This window comes from Syngnathus typhle, linkage group LG15, assembly GCF_033458585.1.
Source record: "Syngnathus typhle isolate RoL2023-S1 ecotype Sweden linkage group LG15, RoL_Styp_1.0, whole genome shotgun sequence".
Lineage (NCBI taxonomy): Eukaryota > Metazoa > Chordata > Actinopteri > Syngnathiformes > Syngnathidae > Syngnathus > Syngnathus typhle.
In genome coordinates, this window is record NC_083752.1 from 5323075 (window position 1) to 5334008 (window position 10934).

The following is a 10934-nucleotide window of genomic DNA, read 5'->3' on the forward strand; positions in this document are numbered from 1 at the left end:
TTGATGAATAAGGTGTGAGGCAGTGGCAAACGTACCATCACATATGAATTATATTTATTTATATACTGTATATGCATTGTGGATGTAATATTTGCACAAGAATCTATTAAAGCTTCTCAACTCAGCAGTGTGTGTTCCTTTGTTCAAGCTTGTGCTTTCAATGCATAGTAAAGAACTAAATAGTGAAAATGCAAAGTGTGAACAGACTCGTAAGAATATCAGATTTACCTTTTGTAAAAAAAGACATTGGCATTTTAATGAATGATGGAAAAAATAGGGAAAATTGCTTTTTAGGGTTTGGGATGACGGCAGATCATATTTTTTTAGCTTTGCCAACATCAGGTTGAGCTGGAAAAAAAAAAAAAAGCCAATTGATACTATTTCCATCCTTTACTGTGTGTATTTTTTCTCTTTAAATCTTCCCAAACATTTGAAAAACTTGTTGTTTTAAATGTTCATATTAGTTTAGTGATGCATTATTCATTATACAGGTCAATTATTTCTATTTTCCAAGTCACACTCCTTCATATAAAATATAAAACTACGAATAGGTGATTGACGGTTTCCTTCATTTTTTTTAATGATTAAATATGAATTTTATTTGACAATAAAATTTGCATTACATTACTCCTCCCTCACACACACACACACACGCACACACACGCACACACACACCTATGCCATCATGCTCGTCTCTAGTTAACACATAACAGCAACTAGAAATTGACTTACTTAACGACAATTGATTTCGTAAAAACAATCAATATGCATATTTGTTCAAACAAAAGCACAAAGCAAAATTTCTAACACAGCTTTATGTTTACACACACAACCCCACAATGATCATTTTATGCATGATAAATATTATTTACAAATTTATGTTTGCAACTAAACTGACATTGAGAACTGTAGTATAACCGGCAGACTTTTATATAACATTTAAGAAGCAAGAAAAATAGCTTACTAGCAAAACAAACTTAGTTGATCAACAGTAAGGAACAAGTCGAGAACAAAGACTTATTGGGGGGGAAACCCCCAAATGTCGCAACTTCCTGGAACCCGGATGCTCGCTGCCGATTAACTAACTGGAGAGCACTATCTTGTCTCCCCCCTCATAAATAAGCATTTCCTGCTGCTGTTTGCGCATGTGTATTTGATGCTTCGGCATCCTGTGTTTATTTTGTAATAAATGAATAAATACATAAATCAATAAATAAAATAAACAGGCCATAAGTTACAGATTACCTTTGACCTGAGTACACCTTCTGAAGGCTGCCACCTCAAACGGTATTCTCACACACACAGACACACATGAACACACACACACAACCCGGGGATGATCGAGAACAAGGGCTCACATGACATCTTGGCTGGGTCCAACTGGTTACGACACCTTCACAACAACTAGCTTAGGCAAGACTGTTACCCAACACTCCACAAGGCCACAGTTCACACCTATCAAAACAGCACCAACAACAAGACACTGAGATTTGGCACAACGTAGACATGAGATAACTCCCCGAAAGTTCCACCATCTTGAATCTGGCCATGCTGGTAGATGATTACCATTTAGGTTTACTGAGTGAATACAGCAAAATAGGAGGAAATACTTCACTGAAGGAAAATGATGAGTCACGTGCAATTGCAGGAACGTAATATCTGCATGGCTTCCTGCATCATTTCAAGTGGGCTTTTTCCCAATGACCTCATCCCAAAAGCATTGAGAGTCCACTCCTGGATGGAGATCCCCCTGCCTGGAGTGTTTATCACATCCGTGTTCCACAGCCAGCTCTGTATACATAAGCTCAGACACATACTATCCTCCTGGGTACATCGGCTCTACTGCCAGGAAGTCAGGCGGCAACCATGATCTTTTATTCCTCCTTTCATATCACAAAATGGCACCCAAAAGCAGGTTCTCCATCCTGGGAGATGGATGGATGAGCAGTAGTTGGTTCCCCAGAAAGGACAATTGCACAATAACCCTCAAATATATTTTTGCTGGTCTTGATGCGTGTGCAATATTCTGTTTTCACATGTTCAGACCATCCAAATCAGCATAATTTTCCATGGTAAACAGCGCGTCGCCACGGCAACAGCGTTTGACGACAGAACTGCATTAGCCTATATGCAAGAGTCTTTTTTTTCCATTGAAACCTCTTCTGACATTGTTTTCCCTTGTATTAAAAAAACCCCACCTGTGTTATGACCAATCTGACTCAAATAGAAGTAACAAACTTAAGAAAAAGTATAAAACGTTTATAAAAATTAAAAAAAAGTATATTTTTTTTATTTGGGGGGGGGTTTCTTCGTAGTATCTAACATGTGAGACAATGCCGCATCTGTGCAGTCCATGGAGACTGAAACCAGCAGCTAGAGGTTTTCATTTATCTAATGCTTTTTTTAATCTGACATTTTAAAACACCAACAACATAATTCATCATATTTGAGGAGTGCAATTATACTATTCAGATAATACTATTCTGGCTAAACTGCATTGATTCTATAGAATTGAGGCAATCATAAAAAGGGGAAGGATTTCACGTTGGACTATAAATTGCGACAGTGTGTTCTTGTGGCTGCAACATACAGAAAAGCGGAATCTAGCAAATATTTATGAATGAACAGTGCGTGAAACACAAACGGCGTGAAATGACATAAGCAAATCCTGTTTGTAAACAAATGCACAGTAGCGACGCCTCGTCGGAATGAAATCGGTCTCCCGTTCATGTCTATTAAGTTGGTAACAGAATAAGGGTTTACAGTAATGGGTGAAAACGACCCCTCCCTCCCTTTGTTGGGGATGGATGGGTGACAAAGTGTCTGTTTTGACTAAAGCAGGGTGGGGAGCAAAGGGTTTTGGATGGCTGACCGGCTAGCTGGCTTATGACTCACAAGCCCGTCGTACAGTTGTACAGACACGTACGGATGACTACTGATGAAACACTTTTATGATATTCACGGCATTTACTAACTCCCTAAACGAGTGTATGGGAGTTCATTATGAAGGGGGAGAAAAAAATTAAATGGTGGTACTTGATACTAAAATACAGTTGTTGCCATGATGACTACGTATAGGCATCATCAGATCATTTGATGAGCAAGCAGCAGACTGCGGAGCTGAACGCAGAAGCAGAGGAAAATAGAAAATAAAATAAAAAAGACAAATCAGCCCATCAACATGACACCAGACATGAAATATACGTGACCTCTCCCTTCTTTGTCCCTCTCACCAAAGCTAAAATTACATTACGCTCAGTTTAGAAATTCTCAGTGTGTCGTTAAGTTTCTTTCACTCCCAAAATCTTTCGGCCAAATGGAAATAGAGCAATGGCGTCATTGTCAAGGTGCTTTTCAGGTGACCGGGCATTGCTAGTGACTAATAGGATGACAAATCCTGCATATTGGGTTAACTGGAAGCTTTTGCTCATAAGGGGACTATTTATAGGAGCCGTGACGGTCAAACAGACATTTTCCCCCCCATTTATTTAGCGCTCATACACGAAAGTATGTGTAAATCTGTCGATGGGGCAATTATTTACACGGATATCTCGAAACCAAATGGGTTAAATTAACAAGGGGACGTAGTGCCACTACCTGGTTTGCAGCTATCTTTTCATTCTTGTACAAAAAATATTTTGAAAAATATTTATGCCGTGTTTCCTTGTTGAAAGGCAAAATCTGGAATGATCCAGCCAGCCAAGCCTTGGTGACCTGCCCTGACCCATAACTCTCCTCTGGCCTCCTTGTGAGCAGGGCTGCCTGCTGTGATCCCCTCATGCCAGAAGCCCTGTGAGATAGCAATAGCCATCTGCAGGACCATTGTGCTGGTAATGAACTCCCGCCTTAAAGATGGGCTCACATGGAAATGAATGCATTCTCATGGAGACGTGTAAAATCCCCCCCCCCCATGGTCCGGCACACCGGTTAATACTGGCTAACCTTTTCAGAACCTTGCATGTCAATGACGGTCTCCCCCCGTGAGCACGCCACCTTGCTTGACGCAGGAGTCGGAGGGATTAGTCAAAGACAATATACAAGACACGGTGATTTGATCAAGATGGATGAGTGAAAGCAGTCAGTTCAAATGAGCTGAAAAGCACTGCTTCATATATTTGGGGATTGCATCAAAAAGAAAATAAATATCCTTTGTCATACTAATTCATTGGGCTGTATTTGAACAAAAAGTTAACCTATGAGACAAAATCTGATATTTTACTGGAATGCAGATTCATTATTGCTGGTGTTTGTTGAACATATGGAATAAGGAATTAAAAAAAAAAAAAGCATATAATAAATCATAATATTGTGGGAGAAAAATATTTAAATAGATTATTTTTCCATCCCCATGTTCTGTGTACTTTTGGTTTGAATTTTTTATTTTTTTTTTACATGTAGACAGCAACTATCAGCACAAGGTGAATCATAGCAATACAAAAGTCCTCATTGTCGGCAAAAGTATCAAATCTCCGCAGCTTCATCTTAAACATACACAAGCTAAAGGAGAGCAAGATCCTAAAAATTAGGATTAAGAAAATTTCCAATTGTGATTATCAATGAATATTTCCAGGCTTTTTGTTTTTTGGGGTTCCTTAATGTGGCTAAAGGCAGACGTGAGACGACATGAGAACCCCGTGGTGTGTGACTGCTTCAGATGTTGATCAAAGCTGTTTTGCTTGGGACTTTGCAGTACATTTCCTGAGCGTAGCGATGAGTGCGCATGCACGGACGCTCTTCAAGAGGAGACAAGTACATTAGTCACAGGATGCAAGTCTGATCAGACACAGGGCTCCGTCCGTCCGCCATGGCTCCATCAGCACAAAAGGCTTATGAGGAGTCTTTCATTGCAAACAGTTCAAAGCTAAATTATCTTTATTACCATCCAGGCATTGCTGGTGGAAGGTTTCCAGATGATTACCTTGCATATTGTAAAAAAGAGTTTTCTTTTTAAATCCCATACTGTGTAAAAATATTGCCATAGTAGATAATGCACATAGGGGAAGTCCCCCCCCCCCCCTCGGATTTTTGACAAAAAAAAAAAGTTTGATTGCCTGTAGGGGAAATCACACTTTCCCCTCATTATATTTGGTGACAAAAATAAGTTAATATGTTAAATGTGTTAGTAAGTTCCAGACTTAAATCTGGAAACTTTAAAAAAAAAAAAAAAAAATTAACTAAAAACCGCTGAAACTTTGTTGACAGTTTTGGGGTGTTTGTGAGATGAAAATATCTGAGTAGGACTGGTTTCAGGAATAAATAGAATTTCCATTGATTACATGCGAACAAGGAAGAAGGAAGCTGCCTGTTCCGTAAGAATGAATTACAAGTTCAAAAGTCCAAGGTTATTTTTTTTACCAAAAACAAGACTGCTGGCATTGCTTGCTTTCCTGACAACATATTGAATTGAAATGATACGCCGTTCTATAATTCAGCAAAAACATAATGTGTGTAAAAGTGTTGAAATCCCACAATTAATTAATCGAGATTAAAGGATGAAATGCTTTAAATGAAAAGGGACTGTTGGGAAACTGTGTGTGTGTGTGTGTGTGTGTGTGTGTAAGCTTAATGAATTGTTGATGTGCAAGGTAGGCGGATGCGCCTGCAATGTGTACAAGGTGCAAGCCTTTTTTTCCAGCACCTGCATGTAAGCCGACACGCAACTAAGCTAAGGGGTTAAATTTGAATGGCTGGCACCCAAGATTTGCGGTTAAGGGTGAGAGCGGCGGCGGCGGCGGCATCATCAATGGCGTGGCAGATGGTTTATTGAAGGGAAGGAGTGAAACTTCCCATCGAGCCACAGCAGGAAGTGAGTCAGAGTGGAACTGTCAATAACCAATCAACTGTCACTTAAACTGGCAGCTCAATGGACTGCAGCTAACCAGCTAACCGGTTTCTTTTCAACTCGAGTAACAATTTGAGGTCAGTGAAATTAGTTTGGATGCAGATCGCAAAAAAAGACATCTCAGATGCAGCTATTGTATACGCAATGGTCGTCGATTTCAAATCTTGACTGAATGACAAAGCAAATGCGAGAAACGCCCATGCCAAAAAGGAAAGCAGTTGCATTGGTTGACTGTGTGTGTGTGTTGTGTGTGCATGAGTGCATGTCACTCCCACCCGCAGGTGTGTCAAAGGCAGTTTCCAAGCTGCTGGCCCTGGCATTTCTTCAAGGATATCAGTCATGGCAGCAACAAGCCCCCACAGCCAGTATCAAGGCTACAATTTGATTGCGTAAAAAAAAAAAAAAACCTTTCACTCATCTTGAGCTTTGTCTGTGCAGGGGGATTTTTCCCTATTTTGCATTTCCGTTGAGATGATTTCAATTTCACCAGTTTGGCTAGAACCTGCGACAGCTCGGTGCATCGGGACGGCGCAAAGCTACGCGCCGATCGTTCAGACCAGTCAGTCATCCCGATTCGGCGACAGACAAAATACGGCTCGGTCTTTTTTGCTTCAAAAGGTCACACAAAGGCATTCCATCTGAGGACAAAGAAACACAGTCCTTTTTTTTTGGGGGGGGGGGGGGCTGGATCTTCCCCCAGAGAAGAATCGAAGAGAATAACGGCAATGTCTCGTGAGAGATAAAACAGAGATGAGGCCTCTTCTAAAGAACCGAGAGCATCTAATCTCGTGAAGCAGACAGAAAATGTCCAGTCATTCAGTGGAAAAATCCAAGTCATCAATCACCTAGCACGCTATTGTGGCGCCAAAGAAGAACGCAACATGACAAAAAAAAACACACCAATGTTCAGTTCAAAGCCGCTCCTTATCCTGCATGACCTTTACGGTTTACAAAGAAGGACATAAATTACCTGAATGCCACACGGACTCAAAAAGGTCCCGTCACGCTCAACACCAGACTAGGTACTTTTTTTTGGAAAGCACACACAGACAAAATCCAAAATGCTCATTTCTGCACGCTACGTAACAAACACAATTAGCAAGTCAGAGGATGAGTAGCAGGACGAGGTCACCGTTGCTGCAGCTTGCATGACTCCGACCGCTTGATCTCTTTCAAAAATATGATGACGCCCTTTTGCCCAGCCAGCAAGAAGTAAAAGCTTTGGGATGTATGACACACATTTTTTGGGCACACTGGCCGTATATCATGTCAAACTTTGCCCATACTACTAGGATGGAGCGCAGGATGTGTCATTGCTGCAAAGGGGGTCTGGAGGCCAACTCCTGTCTGGTCTGATTCCTGCTTAGTCACCAAGCCAGTCAGGACAGAAAGGCGACCAGTGAGCCAAGCTGGGAGACAACAAGGTCTTCGCAAACACATGAACGACAGCAACCTTAGCTCCCAAAGTCAAGTTGTGCAAAAAAAAAAAAAAAAAAAAGGAGCCCTCGGAACCCACAAGAACTTATTTTGAATTGGAGTCCAGAACCCAGGCTTTCCAGCGATACTAAATATATACCGACGAATTACAGGGACAAGTGTATTGAATGACACACAAGACATCGAGAATTTTCCATTTTATGTAATGGTGGTGCAAAAAAAAAAAAAAAAAACAGCTAAGCAGAACATCTAATCGTGCTTCGTTGGAATTTGATGAAAGTAACGTGTAGTTCTTTCATTTCTTTGCGTGATTCTTCTATGAAAGCTACAAATCAATATTTTCCAGGACTCAACACAAAACAACAATTTGAAATCCACATTAGCATTACGACCACCCGGAGGAAATTTCTTTATTTATTGGTAACATTAGTACACAGCTTTCTAGACAACCTTTTACTTTCTTAATCTCACTGGGGACTTTCACGAAACAATATTTTGTTATAGCAAATAAATCATATCGATCCACTGCCACATCTTGAGTGACTCAAGATGAATAAGCGTTTACACTCTCATAGCGTCATATCAATCTTGTTTTTTTTTTTAAACAGTAGAACCAAACATGCAAACTGTCATAATGAACGCCAAAAGTAACAAAATCAAAAAGTTACTCATGCAGTTTCTTTCATGACACCTTGCCAAAAATGCTGAGCACAAAGAAATTGGGAGATTAAAACCAATAACATATCGTACTTTTGGGCAACTTGATTTTTTTTTCTTTTCTTTCAAAGCTCCAGGTCCATTGATGGACCTTATGAACAATTTTCATGATCAATATTTAGGAATACAAGATTATAGTAGATGATAAACGATGAGAAGGTAAAAACCATCAGGACGATGTTTGAAGGGCTGTAATTGGCCGGAATATTTTTTTTCGAGACCGCGACGCTATAATGAAACCGCTCTCCAGAACGAGGTCGCTCCAAAACACAGGTCGAGCACGACTGAATGGGGCTGTGACATCACTGTCTTCCGATTGGTCGGCACAGCTATCATTTGGTACGTACACCGCCGTTTCTTTATTTTAAAGCCAGCCAGACAAACACAGGCAGCTGGAGTTTTATTTACAAATCAAACATTAACTGTATGAACTGGATAAGATTTTGCTTTCTTGTGATTCTGAACTAATATATGGCCACTACATGTGAGATGAGAAGACACATTTCGACGTACAGACCTGCCTCCTTCCGGTAAAACATTCTTTGCGTTTTTTGAGGTGAAAATAGTGGAACTTCACACTTTGAATCGAAACAAGCGGCATCCCAAAAATCAAGAGAACTGAGTTCCCTCCTTCGTATTATTGTACTCCTGAGGTGTCAAAAGGCACAAAAACAGCTCATAAGTGTCTTTTTATTGGATGGCCTTGTATAATCAATTATTATTTAGTGAATTTAACATTCGAAGACCTCAAAATCAACTTTGGTCTGATTATCTCGGATAAAGCCGGCAAGTGACGGTGACAATCATTCACCGATGTGCTTTACTGACCATAATAATAAAACCACTCATCATTCTGGCACAAGCACAATGAAGTATCGCATCCGTACTTTTTTTTTGCTGAAATGACAATAAGGTGGTCACAGAGCTATTCAATTCCACAGCGCATTAAAATGGAGACAAAAGTTCCAGTGAGTATTACGTTTCGGAAAGCCATATCAGATGCATCTCTGCCGCACCTCACACCCATCCCAAAAAGTCGATTTCCATGACATCACCCATTCCCATGGCATTTAAGAAGGAGACGAGGTGGAGCAAACGCGCAACAAATACGGGGCACACCTGAAGCAGGTACAAAAGCAAACTTTGGTGGACTTAAAACCAGAGCGTGAGGAATGACACGTTGGAGAGCGTCTTTCTTTCCATGAGACAGAAAGGGGCACACCTCGGGTATAATCTGCTCTCATACAATATGTGTAAGCATGATGAGCGTGCATGACTAGCACTCCCTCCCTCCCTTTCTCCCTCCATCACCTCCTACAGACAATGTTCCTCCGCATCAGCTCTTGTTGATGAAGTTCACCCATTCACCCCTTCCCCATACTCAGGGCCAGCACAATATCGTCTGCCGATGATGATGATGATGAATAAGACAAAAATGTTCAACTTTTCTCAACCCACGACAATGAACAAAGTCCAGCCCGAAAAACACGGTTGAGTTACTGACGGTCATCAGACATACTGCAAATACTTTACGGATAATCCCGGATTAGATCTATCAAGACAATTCGTCTTTGTCGGCACTTTCTTTAAAGGGTAAGTTTGAATATATTTCTTTCCTAGACGTTTCACAATCTAGAGTCTGACCAGGGCAGTGAGCAATGCACAAAATGGCTGACTTCTCAGCCTTCGACAAAATGGCAGCCTGACAACGGCTCGCTACGTGACGGAAGTGCAGTGAGCAATTTTGATTTACAATTTAACCCCTACCTACCACTACAACAACTTTAAATATGGATGCAAAATGGCAGAAAAAAAATGGCAAAAAAGTCCTGTCACTTCTAAAAACAAATATCATTCCTCTCTGCTATACATTAATATGTTTGCTGAAGATCTTTTTTTTTTTTTTTTTTTAACTCTTAACACAATACATTTTTCAGAGTAAATGTGGACCTTGAATATGAGAGCATCATTTTTATACATGCCACAATAAAGATGGTAAGAAAGAAAATTTGAATTATACTGACCTTCTTGATGACTTTCTACCTGGTTGCTTCAATTTGCAAGTGCAAAGTCCTGAAAAGGAGAAAGTGGCAAACTGTGAGGATATTTTAAACTTCACATTCATATTTTAGGAGAATTTAACCACATGGCTTTTGATCACAGAATCTTCATTGTAGAGAATATGAGTTTCAAATGATCTTTAAAATAACTTGGGGAGCTAAATGAAAAATAAAATCAGCCAGAAAACTGGTAATACTAATAAATGCAACCATTTTATTAGATGGTTATAAATAAATGTTTTTCATACATAAATATTTAGTTTTGTTTAGTTTCATCAGCAGTCAGTCACAATGCAATATGTATGAAGAGCAAAAGGTGACAAGGATGGAATTCAATTTCCTCTGCTGTTTATTTGCAGTTTAAAGATTCTAAACGGATATTAAAGCTATTCATTTTATTTCTAAAAACACTCACATAACACGATGAAACGAATAATGGCTGAAAAGTTGAAAAGCACACAGACATCTTTCTATTTTAAGATTAGATTCTCCTCTCCAAAAAGAGAAAAGACATGAAAACTAAAAGATTAAAGTTTTTTCGTTGACCGTTTTTACGGATTATTTTTCAGTCTGACTAAAAGACTTCTCAAAAATGGTAAATGAAGATTGTCAATATTTATATGTTTCAGAAACATCTGGAAAATAATTAGTTTGCTTTGATATAATTAAGTCCACTAAAATGAAGAAAAAAATTGGACTAAATCATTCAGACTGCATTATTGATCATTTTCCACATTTTCAAATGTAACTTTTTGTTCAAGAAGGTCCAACAAAATGGCAAGGGAATGCAAAATGAATGAATTTAGATCAGAATAAATTAATGAACAATTATTTTCATTTGTTCAAATACATCAGTTTCTGCTTTTTGGGCTTAATTG

At 39.5% G+C, this 10934-nt stretch overlaps 1 long non-coding RNA gene across 7 annotated transcripts in view; it reads right to left on the reverse strand.

Moving 5' to 3' along the window:
• The window catches only part of LOC133167796 (uncharacterized), a 30891-nt gene that overhangs the window by 8216 nt on the left and 11741 nt on the right, over positions 1 to 10934 (reverse strand). For all 7 annotated transcript variants that reach the window (XR_009718098.1, XR_009718100.1, XR_009718101.1 and 4 more), the window contains exon 3: positions 10021 to 10069. This is a non-coding gene — a long non-coding RNA (uncharacterized LOC133167796). The remainder of the gene's footprint in view (positions 1 to 10020; positions 10070 to 10934) is intronic.